The sequence below is a fragment of the Miniopterus natalensis genome, chromosome 8, assembly GCF_054644295.1.
Source record: "Miniopterus natalensis isolate mMinNat1 chromosome 8, mMinNat1.hap1, whole genome shotgun sequence".
Classification (NCBI taxonomy): domain Eukaryota; kingdom Metazoa; phylum Chordata; class Mammalia; order Chiroptera; family Miniopteridae; genus Miniopterus; species Miniopterus natalensis.
The window spans coordinates 44,317,822-44,333,904 of NC_142088.1; the positions used below are offsets into that span (position 1 = coordinate 44,317,822).

The following is a 16,083-nucleotide window of genomic DNA, read 5'->3' on the forward strand; positions in this document are numbered from 1 at the left end:
AGGCCCAGAAAAGCAGCAAAACCAGACAAGAGTCACCATGGCTGACATCAGGAACAGCTGCATTGACTAATAACCCCCTGATCTGATATCGACCAATCAGATGAGACAATGACCCTGAAAGGACAGACTTGGAAAGCTGATGAATATTCTATTGGGATTCTCCACTGAGACCTTCAGATAAATATCTTCAAGAGGAGGACCCAGTGCAGCTCTCTCTATGGAGCAAGCCCATGCCTTTCCCCACCCCCTTTCCCCAGGCTTTGTTTCCTTGTCTCTCTCTCTCCCCTAAGCACCAAGGGCCCTTCTTTTGCCTCTGTAACTGGTTTCCTGAGCCCATTTCTCCTACAGCTCACTTCTTCTACCTTTGTGACTGTCTAAATAAACTTTCTCTTATAGTTGGAGTCTTGACTTTGAATTCTTTCTTAGCCAGAACTCAAGTACCAAGGTTGCTGAACCAAGATCCTATCTGACTCCACCAGTCTAACACCTGGTACCATTTTGCCAACAGTTTTTCCATTCTTTAAATGTCTAATCTTCCACTGCTTTCAACTTACTTTTTCTGGTAGTTTCACTACATAACATAAAAAGATATTTGAAAAATGAATTCTAGGTCATAGCAGAGAGAGCAGGAACCATAGCTGACTGTACCAATTTTATAAATCCCTGACTTCCGTACATCTTTTTTATTAACAATCCTACAGAAGTGTACTGAGCCATTACTTTTTGCTATGTATTAATTCTTACAAAGTAAAAAAATCCTATAAGGGAGCTATTGAAGAGGCTATCAAATATTGGCAGACTCTCCTCTTAACACGATAATAACCATGTGTTTCTGCTGGGTTTTTGAAACCAGAACATCAACTTGTCTTTAAAAAAAAAAGCCTTGATGCATTAATAAATACAAGCTTTGGTAGTTAGCTAAAGAAAACTACACTTCAGTCCAGAGGATCTCTGCAAACTGGGCAATACTGCAACATTGCTTCCCCAAAGCATGTGGAGCCCTCAGTTCTTCAACATGTCAATATTGTGCCTTGTTATGAAATCAAAGGAGGCAGGAAAAACAAGGGGAATGGAGAGGCTGCACACAGCTTTAGTTTGAAGCCTAACACATTTAATTTTAGTCTTTCAAACTTGTCAACACTTTTTTTTAACAGACATGTTTCAAAACATTATTAAAATATCTTTAATGGACAACGGAAAACTGAAATACTCCTTGTGCAGGATACTACTAATTCTTAAAAGCACAGATTTTTCATTGTATCTGGCATAGGAAACATGGCCAGTTGAGTACCTTGTAAACTCGTGCTCTCAATCAATGGAAACTGCTGTCTCTAGGGTCATCCATGGCCTTAGTAACCCCAATGACCCTTCTCTCAACCCCATGGTTTTTGTTCGTTTGTTTGTTTGTTTTGTTTCTGCAGTCTTTATTCTCCTTAATCTTCTTTCTGCATTTGGGTATCTGGGAACCTCCTTTTCTTAGCCACACCTCTTTATACAGCCTTAAGGACAGACACTATCCTGTTTTTCCCCCGACTTCTCCAATCTCCTTCATTTTCTTTGACTTTAACTATGAGTATGACCCCAGGCTGACTCCTTAATTCACTCTTCTTTCTATCTCTTTTGTCCTTTAGAAGTTTAATCCAATCTGGCCTAAAGCAGAACTATAAAAGAAGATTCTTTCTAGCAAAATCCTGAATTTCAGTAGCTGGTGACTGGCACAACTGAGCAGTGTGCTTGGAGATAGACTTTAAATTCAAAACATGGCCGCTCTTGGAATACCCTAGGCACACTCCCACATTTGGGTCTTTGTCTTCCTTCTCCTTCTGCCTGTAATGCCCTTCCTTCAGAGTACTCGCCCACTTACCTCTTAAAAATCTTTGCTCAAATCTCCCTTTCTCAATGAAGCCCCCCTAACCATCGGCTCTATTTAATATTGCAGACTCCTGCACTTCCCACCTTGATTTCCCTTACTCTGCTCAATTTATATTTTTCTATAACATTTCCAAGTTCCAACATAATATATATACATATATATATTATTTATTATATTTATTGGTTATTGCTCCTTCTGTTTGTTTTCCCCTGAGAGAATACATACTCTCTTTTGTTCACTGATGTCCCAGTGGCCTAGAACAGTGACTGGCACTTAGTAGATGATTAATCAATATTACTATAATTGAGTTGAAAAACTTCCCATATTATCCACTACCTTGTTTTTCTTCTTACTGCCAACGATCTAGTCCAGGTTGCCTTTCATGGTAATTAGCTAATTAGCATGCTAATTGCATTTCCTGTTCCCCCTCTCTTTAATCCACCTCCTTTACAGCTGGCCTGATTGCCTTTTTCAAAACCCAAGTTTATCTTCTCATTATCCTCAGGAACCTTCACTGTAAGGCCAAGTCACAACTCCTTATTCTAGAACGGGAGGCCCTGCTCTCTATGACTACCAATCACATCCAGCCTCATTTATACTCCCTCCCCAATCAACTCTAGCCAAGCTGGTATTGGCTTTTTCCACTTAAGAAAATATGTTGACCTCCTAATCCCAGGTCCTGTGTGACATAAAATTTACAGTCCGTGTGAGCAACACGAGCTAGAGGAATGCACATTTAAACAACAGCATGTGTACTGAAGAACAAATTGAGTTCACAGAGGAAAGACACTTGGCCGACTTACTCAGGTAGGCGTGGCCCACATTGCTGCAATGGATCTCACTTCCGCCTTCCTTCTGAATAAGCAAATCATACCTGTTTGCAAAGGCTCAAGCTCAACTTATTCAAAGCCATCATTTAAAAAAATAAACATAGATAATATTTTGCCCTTCCACGAATATTCTGATGTACCTTTCCTCGCCTTCCCTCCCCTCCCTCTGAAACACTGATTCATTGACCACACATGCCTTTCCATCCCAAAACACCGAGGAGCCTCTTCTCCCAGGAGGCATGCGTTGCCTCAAAACCTGTATTGAAATTGGGAGGAAAAGCCTGGGAAGGGAGCTGGCCTCTGGGGAAGGGACGTAGGGCTTACACTTTGGATTGGTGAGAAAGCTGGAATACCCAAATGGTGCCATTCTTTTACTGCCACCTCTAAGTGTTTCAAGGTCTCATTTTCTCACCACTTTCCATCTCTACATAAAGACTGTTAAAACGACGATGAAGCTTGGTTTCTGCAGCATTGCCTTACTTCTGCCACCAACACTTAAGAGGTTCTTATTCTAGGAAGCCCTCCCAAATATCCCTCCCCATGTTACTCTTCCCCTCCTCCGAACTTCTACTGTATTCACTATGTTACATACACTAAACATTCTAGAATCTGACATTATTTTGCCTTTTCTTTTTTGTGTGTTATATATTGATCATTACAGAAATTCTTATAGACATAACTTGTCTTGCTGACAGCCATGGTGGCCAACTCTTGCTAATCAATAAAGCCACTAGTACAGCACCTGAAAAATTCAAATGTGAGGGGCCCTACTTAGATCTGCAGAAACTGAATCACTTGTCTAGTTTCTAAGGAATCTACATTGTCAAAAAGCCTCCCAAATGGTTCTGATGATGAGCCAGGAGTAGGTCTCACTGCATTAGATAGTTAACCTGGAGCTAATAGTAGCATAATTTCAAAACACCGTTTGACTTAAAAATTATTTACTAAACAATTCATGACTAAAACTTCATGATTCTGGATATTATTAATTCACTTCACCTAGGATTTAGTCTTGCATTTGATTTTGTGAGTACCATATAATATCGAAGACAATTTAAGAGTTCAAAACATCTAAAATTTCGCCACATATACACATGTTTTATGTGGAAAGACTCACATATAATATATAGTTGTAGATCCTCATTTTTCTTTCGATATGACATGTTAGGTACTTCCTAATGTCATCATTCTTCAAAGCAGTGAAAATAGTATTCCATTAGGATGGGAGTCCTGATTAATTTAATCATTTCCTCATTTTTGGACTTCTTGGGTATTTATCACTTTCCATATAATTGTAAACATCATAACTGATACCTTTCAAATAAATAATTCATTGAATATTGATCTAATTGTATTTTATCTATTTAGAAAATGTTTATTCTACTTACAAAATATACATTTCATGCCTTTTTTAACTGTTCTAAGCTTGGACACAACTTTCTTAATGGTCACTCCAATTAGTTTGTTTTCTCATTTTCAGATCCTTAGAATAATTCTCTATCAACTATGCCAAGTTAAAGAGCCATGAGGTTATTCAGTCTTTTGGCAGATTCTCTTGGTTCCTATATTTGGGCCTGATCTCCTATCACCGTGTTCTCAGGGGTACTTTCTAACAGCAACCACACTGCAGGGAGGAGAAATATAAATGGTACAAACCAGTGTTTTTTAAACTGTGGCCTAATAGGTCATCTGTAATAAAATAACCTGGGGTGCTCATTAAAACTAAAGGATCACAGACCCTTCAAATTACTCAGATATTTAGGTGTGTGGTCTAAGAGAATGAAATTTAAACAAGGCCTCAAGATAATTTTTATGCATACTCATGTTTGAAAAGCCAGTCTTCCATATACTAGAATATCAATGAATTAGGAACCCAGATCTAAGGTACATCCAATGCCAATACTTCTCTCTACAATTTGTGTAGATATTTAATCTGTGATCACCAATACAGCATAATTTCTTTTCCCCTCTGCTCCATCCCTCTTCGATTAGAGTGCATCTTTTGTACAAAGTAGAGAACATGTCTCTTTTATCTGGGTCAGGCTCCTCTGAACCCTCTTCTTTACTAGGTTCTGACCTTGGGTTATCTCCTTGGCCTGCTTAGTCCAGCTTTAGCAAGAATCCTGTGCCCTTACTTCAGGGAAAATTCTCTTCCCTTGATATCTGATCACATTCCCCATCCCCCACACTCCATATCTTATCTCCCTGACTTGCCCTCAATAAGGCTCCTGTTGAGTCAGCGTAACAAGGATCCCCTAACCCCTTAGCAATTTTCCATCCACTGATCCCCTCAGTGCTCCTTGGCTGTAAATGTCCACTTGTCCTGATTGTATTTATAGTTGAGTCCAATCTCCCTCCCCTACTATACAACTCTATCTACTGCAGTAGTCCCTCTTGAGAAAGTTTTCTTTTCTGTCTTTAATGACTGTCATAAAATTTTTTTCTTTAACACATTGTGCTATGCTTTGAAAATAGGAATATGAAAGGAATAGGCCACACATTGGAGAAAATAACCCTCTACTATGAAAATTTATCTCACAAGAAATATTTATAAAGTAATACAACCAAATCTAAACAGAAACATGACAAAGCATACAGAAAAATTACTATAATTTGAAAGAATTATTAAGAATTTCTTCCTATGGTTATATCTGCATGGCTGAATTTAACTAAATACAAAAATTAGAAACGCCCAACTTGATGTGGCTTATATATTACAATCACTGTTGTTCATGCCAGAAAGCTAGCTCTAAATAACATCAAGCATGGCCTGTCATAATATTAGGATCCATAAAACACGCACATTTTGTTTTTAGAAACAAAATATCTTTGATAAACTCTGCTTGTTTTCATTTTAATGGTACATTATTAGCAAAGTCCTTGCCTGTTATGACATCTTTCTGTAATAGACAATAGTAATGTAAATCTCAAGAAGAAAGATTCATTTGATGTCAACCCTAAGAAAAAATTTATCTGCTGAGATGGATTCCCCATGGTCAACTAAGGGCCCAAATTTTACAAGTAATAAGAGCCTCGTGGTAATATGCTGACAAGAGCTTCTCACGTACTCTGTTTACTGGAAAGAACCTCAGACTGAACACTCTCGGCTTCTCGCACTATGTCCTGCTGATTTACCCAACCTAAGTCAACAATTACAAGGAAGTTACTGCTTTCCTGCTTTGACCAATGGCCTAAGACCTGCCCCATCCAATTGGAACTGCTCCATAATAACCAATCAGGACCGCACAATTGAAAAAAATCAGAAGTATACAAATTTCGATACCCCATTTACGTAAAATGAACCTAATTGGGAACCTGGGCAGATACTTTTGCTATAAAAGGTAGTCTCTCCCCTTTGTCTCCATGGAGCACAATTTGGGCTGTTACCTGAGTCTGTGTCTTCTGCGCTGCAGCTCTTTTTGCTCAAATAAATGTGTTTTTTGAAATTCTTTATTACAGTCTAAAAGTAATTTTGATTTATAGTAGTTATACACATATTTACATACATACAAACTTAGGTACACACACACACTTATCTCATTAAACTGTATTACCAGAGTGGATGTTGACAGGGGAAAGCTCATATTCTTATTCAATGTCATTACCAAGTAAAAACTGAAGAAATTTCTAGTGGCTAAGCGTCCACAGTCTTCTGGACAGTCACAATCTCTTTTATAATTAATTGCATTCAAAGCCTAATACAATGGCTAAAAATCAAAACACTGTCAACACCAAATGCTGGTAGAGCAACAGGAACTCTCAATCATTGCTGATGAGAATACAAAATGGCATAATCGCTTTGAAATACAACTTGGCTGTTTCTTACAAAATTAAACATACTCTGACCATATGACTCAGTAATCCCATTCCTTGGTATATACCCAAATGAGTTGAAAACTTATGTCCCATGAAAGTCTGCAGAGAAATATTTAAAGCAGCTTTTTTCATAACTGTCAAACTTGGAAGCAACCAAGATGTCCTTCAATAAGTGAACGAATAAACAAACTGTGGCACATCCATACAATGGAATATTATTCAGCAATAAAAAGAAATGAGCTATCTAGCCACAAAAAGAAATGGAGGAAGCTTAAGAGCATATTGCTAAGTGAAAGAAGCCAGTATGAAAAGACAATATACTGTGATTCCAAAAGCAATGGAAATATGTCATTGTACATTTTTCAAAACCTATATAAAGTAAAAGACAAAGAAGGAACCCTTACATAATGGACTTTAGTTAATAGTAATGTATCAATATTGGTTCATCAGTTTTAACAAATGTATCACTAATACAATATGTTACTAATAATGAAAATTATGTGTGTTTCTCGGGAGGGGTATGTAGAACTTTGCGATTTTCAATTCATTTTTCTGTAAACTTAAAACTGCTCTAAAAAAATCTATTAATTAAAAAAATAAAAAGCAAAGCCTAAGAGGTTATAAAACCAAACCAAAACGAAAAAAATATCCTGGTAAAATAAGACAGCTTCTAGAATTGTGACCAAATGGTATTTTATGCCAGTTTTCCATGGTGACACCACTGAGCATCTGGGTTGTGGTTAATGTGGTGGTAGCTGTGACAATATTAGAATAAGACACAGGAGAAATACTAGAGAGTACCCAGGGCCCATTAGCCTGAAACCTATGATTCTGCATTATTCAGTTTGAGTCAGGCCCCTAATCTGTTGAACCCTTAGCAATTTTTTGAGTAACTACTAAGATAACTAAATCAGGACTTAGCAAGACCAGAGCAAATATTAAAGTGAAGCCTAAGCTATACAATTACCTCAGACCATGGGGAGTTCTTGTGACCTCTGGGGCAGATTTTGTGTGTCAACTTCCCCAGAGCCCTAGGACAACAAGGATTCCTGCCAAATTGAGATGCTCCCCTGGGTCCTGCTGGAGAAATCTAATGGAGAGGAAGGAGGAAAATATTCTGAGTTTAAGTTTCTTGATAATGAAGTAGAATTACAGAAATCAGAAAGAATCGTAAATCTCTAGGTAAAATTAAAGTCATGTGAACATTTAGGACCCAAAGTATCTTTTTTCCCTAAGAAAATCTCTTAATGCTGACTCCAGTCACAGAGATGCATAAACAGCAGGCGATACTGCAGGACTTTCAACAAGGAAAGTGTCATTGCTCCCCAGCTGAGTACCTCCAACTAATGGCTGACAGCTGTGCTAGGACCCAGTCCCTTCAGCCCCGGAGCTGCTCTGCATGTGAGCAGCTCTGCAGTGTATCACAGGAATATTATCACCATCTGCGAGTGCGAGAGGAGAGAAAGGCCGAGAAGCACCTCAGGGGAGAGTCTCTGCCAACAATGCTTTAATCCAAACGGCTGGACTGGTGCTTTGCAACTCCCATTGTTTCTACACATCATCCTACTTCACACACAACGATAACATTTGCCAAGGAATTATTTCTGAACACTTCACAGCAAAGGTATAAAGTGTGAACTATTACAAAGCTTTAACCAAATTTAGAGTACCCTTAATACTTCTGATTATACTGCCTATTTTTGCATCACAGTTTTGTTCAATTTTTTTTTTAAATCCTCAACTAAGGATATGTTTTTTATTGATTTTTAGAGAGAGAGAGAAAGGTGGTGGAGGTGGGGGAGGGGAAGAGAGAGAGAGAGAGACATTGATCGGTTGCCTCCTGTAGGCGTCCCGACCTAGGATTGAACCCACAACCTTTTGGTGTATGGGACAATGCTCCAACCAACTGAGCCGCCCAGCCTTGGCAGTTTTGTTAATTTTCAGTGTACAAAACCAAAAGTAGGAACTGGCTGTTACCTTATAATGAAAACTTCTGTACTCGTCTCAGGGTAAAGCGTCTGTGTCTTCACACAATCCCTCCGCTCCAGGACTCAGCAGCTCCCGAAAGGTCTCTACCAGGTCTAAGAGGAAATAAAAATATGTAAATAAATTTCTTGGCGTGCTTCAACTAACATTAAACTCTGCTGCAAGCTATTCAGATTTTATTTTTACCATTTCATGAAATTTCCACATATCTTGCATCATTCTATCTTGAAAAAAATAATCATTTGAACACTTAATTTAAAAAAAGAATTTTCTTTCTTTAAATCATCTATAATTTCTGCTTATCTATCTTTGAATGAATGGTGACATTACCTGTTATAATGTCATATTTACTATTTTCCATGATTTTTTACTTACTTTCTCTAGATCACAATTTTATTCTTTATCTCATAATAATAACAAATGCTTCTGCAAGAGAAGTTGAAAGTTGTTAGGCTTATGCAATCCTGTCTGTGGCTTCACTAAGACAGTTTTATTGCTTTCCTCTACTATGAAATAAACTAACACATTTTGGTCCCTAATCTCTAATGCCAATTTTTTTTTAAACTTAAAAATCCCTCCTGGAGCCCGAAGTACTCCCATCAAGTCTATAATAGTATGGCCTGAGCCACTGAAAAAGTGAGCACTGCCAGCACGTTCTATAAGACAGCCTTCCATCGCCACAAAGGTTTAGGCATTCTTTCTTGGAACTAGCAAAGAAAATAAGTTGGCTTTGGGAGTCGATCATCAACTGCTCTAATTCAATGAATCCATTTTCTACGGGCTTTACTTGGCAAGCCTCTCCCCACTGCCTGCAAACTGGCTACTATTCTTTGCAAACCTCCCTTGCAATTCTACCCAAATACCACCCTCTACACCCCAAAGAATTATGTGCTGCTGAAAATATATTTTAAAAGAAGACTTTTAGTAGTGGAAATATCTAATGGAGAGCTCTTTCTTCACCTCTGCAAACAGTTTTGCATGTTGACGCACAGAACTGCCTGGAGGATAGGGAACTGGCAGAGGCTTATCAGAGGCATCAGGAAGCCTGGGCCCTGTCCCCGGGATAGGCCCAGTTTATCAAATAACCTGCCTATGGGGGGCTTGTAGTCCAATTATATAAATTGGATGGTACTTCTGAACTCCGACTACTTCTGAGAATCTTATTCTATATATCTTTGGAATTTTTAAGAGCAAGTGAGTGAAGATTGGGGAAGGTGGGACCAATAAAGCTTTCAAGGAGAGGCATACGATAGTTTTCAAAATAATATTCTTTCCTTATTAATCTTAATATTTTTAACATGGGTATTTTCTTGACTCTCATTAATACTATTAAATATCAATGGGGATGATGTGGGTGAATCTAAAAACATTAAAGTTAAGTGAAATAATTCAGACACAAAAAGTGCATATTTTATGGTTAAATCTATATGAAATTCTGGAAAAGGGAAAAAAAGGCTAGGATGATAATTGAACAGCGGTTGTGACAGTCTAACTGGAAAGTAGCATAAGGGCACTTTTTGGAATAACAGAAAAATTGTATATCTTGATTGAAATAGTAGTTACATGGGTACATGCACTTAAAAAGACTCTGGAACTGTGCCATTAAATCTACCCTTTTTTGTAAGTAAATTATACCTCAATAAAAGGGACACAAAGAGACTTCTCAGTTTTGGAATAATTTTGAATGATTTTAAGAAGGAAACTTTACCTCCCTCTGGGCAGTGAAAAACAATTCTTTTTCTTTCACTCATGCACCCACTTACCAAAGATTTGTTAAGCACAAATATAGCCAGAGTTAACACAGTGGCAGTGTGCTAGAGAAAATGTTAGCAAAACAGACATAGCCCCTATTGTGAACTTAGATTCTATTGGTGGAAAGTAGACAACTAAAATGGACAAAAACCAAGAGTTAAGGCTGCAGCACTGAGAGAAGGTTCCTGTTTTAACTAAGGGCTTGCATCAAAACAGAGTGAACTATTTTATGCTAAACCCCAAGCTAATCTGAGCTGAAAATATTGGAGTTCACTGAGTCATTAAAAGCTGTTAGAGTGATCAGACCAAGGCAAACTGAATAATGTTTGTCTATTAAGCCAAGCTTATATATCCTCTAAATTCACTGAATCAAAACATTAGAATAATTCTCATGTCAAATTTCATTGGGATACTGAAGTTTGTGTGTGTGTGTGTGTGTGTGTGTGTGTGTTTTAACAAAATTTAGGTCATCTACACCCTAGGAAGCTTATATATACAGCTGTCCATGAAGATAACATGGTGTTATATGACCCTCTTTCCCATAAGCAAATCCAAACTGGGAAAACAGGTGCATCTACTTCTGGTGACTTTGCTGCCAATGAGGGATTTGCAGGCTCTCCCAACAACAAGCATTATGCATAATCACAATAAATCCAAGCTTGTGACAGGTGCAGTGATTGATATACAAAGTATAACTACAAAATAGACCAGCATTCCAATATAACATGCTTTCAGGTAAATACAACTCCGTCACACACATGCACACACCCCACACACTTTTAAATGAAGTCGCTCTGTGGGAAATCTGATTTTTAAAGCACACAAAAATTTTTCAGAGTAGCTGTTATCAAAAAAACATAGTGTCCCTTTTTCTGGCTTTCTAACTTATCTGCCTAAAATTCTTTCCAAAATGGGAGGGGTCACTTATAAAGTTTAAAAAATAAAGGAATGTTAAGTAAAAAGCAAAAACAACAAAAAACAAAACAAAAGCGTGAGCCATATTTATTTCATTTTGTGAAACTCTCTAGAAGGAAATCAACATGCTTTTTAAAAGACTGCTCTAAGAGAAAACATGTTAGAAATAGTGAGTGGTTTAAAAATTAGATTTGGAATGAGATGCTTACTTTACATGAAGGCCACAATGGGTCTATGAATGCCTTGTATTTAATGAAACACCCACAACCCTACCTCTTACTGATCTCTGCTGTCCTTCCCAGTCTCTGATCAGACAACTTAGGGTTTGGGTTGTATTTTACTGGCAGGACAGAAAATGGTCACTAAAACTCTAAAGTACCTGGGACTCTAGATAACTCACATACGTGAACCATTCCATATGACCACAGAAAATATTGTCAGATTGCAATCCAAACTGTAGAATGACACTAAAGTCATTTTATCCCTGACTAGAGTATTTTCTTACTCTAGTCAGCGATAAATTCAAAAGAAATCCTCTATTGCTGATTAGGAATTATGGTTCCCGTCTGTATAGGCTTAACATATTTGATATTTAAGAAATCCATCCATCTATCTTGACCACGTAATACTTTCTTTTAAAATCCTATGTTTTATTTTTATTCTCCAATCAAATAGTTGATAATTATAATAGTTAACACAATGGAACATTCTCCTGGCATTTTAGTGCAATTTTTCCTTCCACTTTTCCAATTTTTATTCTCCTAATCTCACTTCAGTTTTGGTTTCTATTTTTTCTTTCTGTCAATGTGAATATTAGCTCTGTGTTCCCAGTTCCTTAATCATTCTTTGAAACTCACTGGTATTTTAAGAAATACTTTAAGGAAAAATGAGGTGCTGAGTTTGTGAGATTTGAAGAACCTAGTAAGTACTGGTACTTAAGACTTTTTGCTCTCAATCCACTGAATATATAATTGTGGTGTAAAATTCTAGATGCTTTCTAACAGTTTTTACATTGTCACAACCTCCTTCCCTGCTAACTCTCAAAGACTTCACATCTTGACATTCCCTCTGCAGGCCTGTATCCACTGATAACACAAGCCTTTCCCCTGTGTCCCTAGAGCACATTTTAAGTAGCTACAAAGTTAATAAATTTATTAAACACTAAAATCTATCTAATAGCACTGAGACATTTTGAAAGAGAAAATAAAATCTTTGTAACTATTGATTTAGGATTGAATTTCTCCAAAGGTTCAGTTTTAGGAATCAGCTTTACCGAATATGCATACTTGAGATAAGTTCAAAAGTATATATTTAGCTCTTAGTGTGGGCCAGTCACTGTGCAAGGCACAACGGACATACACAAAAAACATTGCCCTTCCTCTAAAGTAACTCATAGCATAGCCAACAAAGATAAGGAGACATAAGCACATAAAAAGAATTCCATAGCATTTGGCGAATACTATATAGATGTATACATCAGGCTATGAAAAAAATGTAGGCTGGCCCGGCCCGTGTGGCTCAGTTGGCTGGGTGTCATCCTGTGCACAGAAAGGCTGCCAGCTTGATTCCCAGTCAGGGCACATCCCTGGGTTGGAGGCTTGATCCCTGGTAGGGCATGTGCAGGAGGCAGCTGATCGATGTTTCGCTCTCACACATTGATGTCTCCCTCTCTCTTCCTCTCCCTCTCTCTCTAAAAATCAATTCTAAAAATCTTCCAAAAAAAAAAAAGTAACTTGTAGACTCAATTTTCCAGATGAGGTATGAAAGACTAGGATGTGTTTCATATATATCTAGGTATCTAACTTTGGGATATGTGTCATCTAAACCAGTCTTCAAGATACTTACTGTCCTGATTATTAGTTGTAGAATTTATTAAATACTTACGCACTTGGTTTTGCCCTATTTGTCATTCAATAACCTTTTATTTAATAGTTACCATGTGGCTAGTTCAGGCAGAATTTTTCTCACCCATAAAACACACATACCCATAGTGTTACTGTGATATTTAATAAAACAATATATGTAAAATACTTAGTGCAGTACCTGGTATGTGGTAACTGCCCTACTCCTGGGGCAGGGGAGAGGGGAGAGGCTGGGAAGCTCAATCATCCCTAGAGAAGATCTGGCTTATCATTAAAACTCTCTGCCCTTGAGCAAAATTTTCATGTGTAAAAGATCTGGGATTAGTTATCACAGTTCTTATTCCCTTAGAAGTCATCCAACTCATCCAAACAGGTTGCATGGCATTTATTTGAGGGAAGAGCTACATATTCCTCTAAGACCAAAGGCTCATATGGAGCATGTATTTGTAGCTAGAGGTCAGCTCTCAAGAGTGATAGCTGAGCTGAGGAGATCTCCAAGGTTTTCACAGAGATCACAGACAGGTTCTATGGCGTCTGTATATTCCTCTTAAATACACTGGAAGGACAAATTGTGAGACTTTAAAATGAACTGCGTATCTTTAATGGGAAAAAGGCATTACCTAGCACACCCTTTTTGATTATGTGATTCTTTAGAGGGTGATTTGAGCTATTTTGCAAAGCTGTAAATTACAGATAACTGATAGCAGTTAAAATGATACTAATTCAAAGACAAGCAAATTTCTTCTGGTGGAGGAAAAATTTCTCTCTCCCCTTTCCAACCCCAGGTGGGGGAAAAAGCCAATTTTGCATCTATCTGTAGATTCACTTCAACATTCCTGATTCAACTATGTATGTGGGGTATTTTAAATTCTCTATTGAACCAACTAATAATATCTTATTAGTTTCCTCATTAACAACCAAGTTAAATACATTTTTTGATTTTTTTTTAATATTTGTACAACACTCTTGAGTTTTCCCTTTTAAAAATTATCCTGGCCCAGCCGGGCATGGCTCAGGGGTTGAGCATCAACTTAGGATCCTGGAGATCGCAGTTCGATTCCCAGTCGGGGCACATGCCCGGGTTGCGGGCTCGATCCCCAGTCAGGGGCGTGCAGGAGGCAGCCGATCAATGACTCTCTCATCATTGATGTTTCTCTCTCTCTCCCTTCCTCTCTCTGAAATCAATAAAGATATATTTTAAATAATAATAAAAATAAATAAATAAAAATTATCCTATAATAATGTAATTTTGTATCTTTGTTTTGATTTCTCATAATAATGTAGTAAATAATCCAAGTGATTTTTTGGGCCATCTAGACCACTATCTTATAACCACATACTCTCGTATGAACCTAGTGTTCATTCTTGTAGATACAATCATTTTGGCAACAAGAAGTATTAATAAGAACAAAGATAGAAAAAGACTAATGATGACAGCGCACAAGGGATTTCCACAATTGAAACATTAGAACTGTCACTTCACATTCTATTCCCATAAAGGATACAAGAATCTGTGTATAGCAAGACACGGCCATATTCACATGGTGAACAGATATTTTATTTCAAAATATATCTATCTCCTGTTACATTAAAAACCAATATTATAAAATTGAATTTCTCATATTTGTAGATCTTTTTTTGAATTTTATTTGTAATTATATTTTGTAAGAGGTATACACATAAAGCTTTTATGCCTGGTTTTGTTTGCACATTTTAAGTAATTTTAAGTAATGGTAATTAAAATGAATTAATGTAGAAGTTCAAAAAGATTTTTCTCCTTGTTTTTGTTTTTCCCTTAAAAAGACTACATGGCATACAAATTCCAAAAACACTGGCCTAAAAAATTGTCAAAAATGTATATTTCAAATTTTGCATTTGTAGAGATTTAGTATCTAAGAGATAAAACTCTGGTGTCCTGAAGGAGATAATTTATTTCAATCTCATGACCATTTTTAATTCATACTGACTTCCCATTAGATCATGTACTGTAAGAATAAAGGAGGCTCACAATAAATGTCATTGTTTGAAAAAAAGCCTAGTCCTAATGAAGCTTTGAAAGTTCCCCTGTGTAGCTGCAAAATAACATTCATCTCTTCAGATTTTGATGTATTTTTAATTTGAGCTTAGTAATATTAGAATCCAATTATGAGATTATTAGCAAAGAACTGCAAAGAGAAATGGCTTTACGTTGCATCCATTTTAAACGCAAGAAGAAAGAAAATATGCCAAATTTGAATTATTTAAACAGATGAATATTCTAGTCTTCTAAAAACCAGTAGCATCTTGGGAAATGACAAGCTATTAGGTGGGAAGTGTTTTAATTATTTAAAAAACACATTGATTTCTGTATATTATTCATTTAACAGAGCCTTTTATAGAACTCAGCTTTAAAATTGTGTATCATGAGTTAACTCTTTGGGGATCTAACAGAGTGCTCCCTCTAGTGGAGGAGGTAGAAAATACCAAAAACATGGCTCTACCACCACGTAAAACAGACTAAGATTCCACGTGTGGCTGTGACCTTCTTGGAAACGTAGGGTTTGGGAGGTTCTGCTCTGTGGGCTGTAAACTTGAGGATTTTTGATGTTCACTTGGTGACTGAGGGATTCTCAGCATTCAGTAGATTAAGGAAGTGCCTGCCATTCCTTTTCTCTTATTTATTCCTGCTCCCTATCATATAGTAGGCATTCAATAAATGAATCAATGAGGTTTATAGCTAGCAGGGTTTGACCAAGACAGCATGCTCATGCTAAAAGAGGTTTTAAAAGAAATTCAGTAATAACATCTATAGTTCTATTACAGCAAGAACATCTGAACATTAATTGTTTTAATTGGAGACTTATTTAAGTTGAATACAAGGACAGGTTTTTGTTTTGTTTTTCTTTTGGCTTATGGAGACAGGCACACACAGATAACTATACAGTACACCTGTCACTGTGGGTTTCCTTCTGTAATAGGGTATTTTGCTAAGTGCTAATTTTTTTCCATTCATTTTCTTTCTGATTTTCTACTACTATATCTAAGTAGCAAAGAGAATTTTCTCTTTGCC

General features: G+C 37.1%; 1 protein-coding gene across 2 annotated transcripts in view; it reads right to left on the bottom strand.

Moving 5' to 3' along the window:
• The window catches only part of B3GALT1 (beta-1,3-galactosyltransferase 1), a 448,389-nt gene that overhangs the window by 276,281 nt on the left and 156,025 nt on the right, over window positions 1–16,083 (bottom strand). For both annotated transcript variants that reach the window (XM_087819801.1, XM_016199768.2), the window contains exon 2: window positions 8,497–8,600. The gene's annotated coding sequence lies outside the window, so the exon portion shown is untranslated. The remainder of the gene's footprint in view (window positions 1–8,496; window positions 8,601–16,083) is intronic.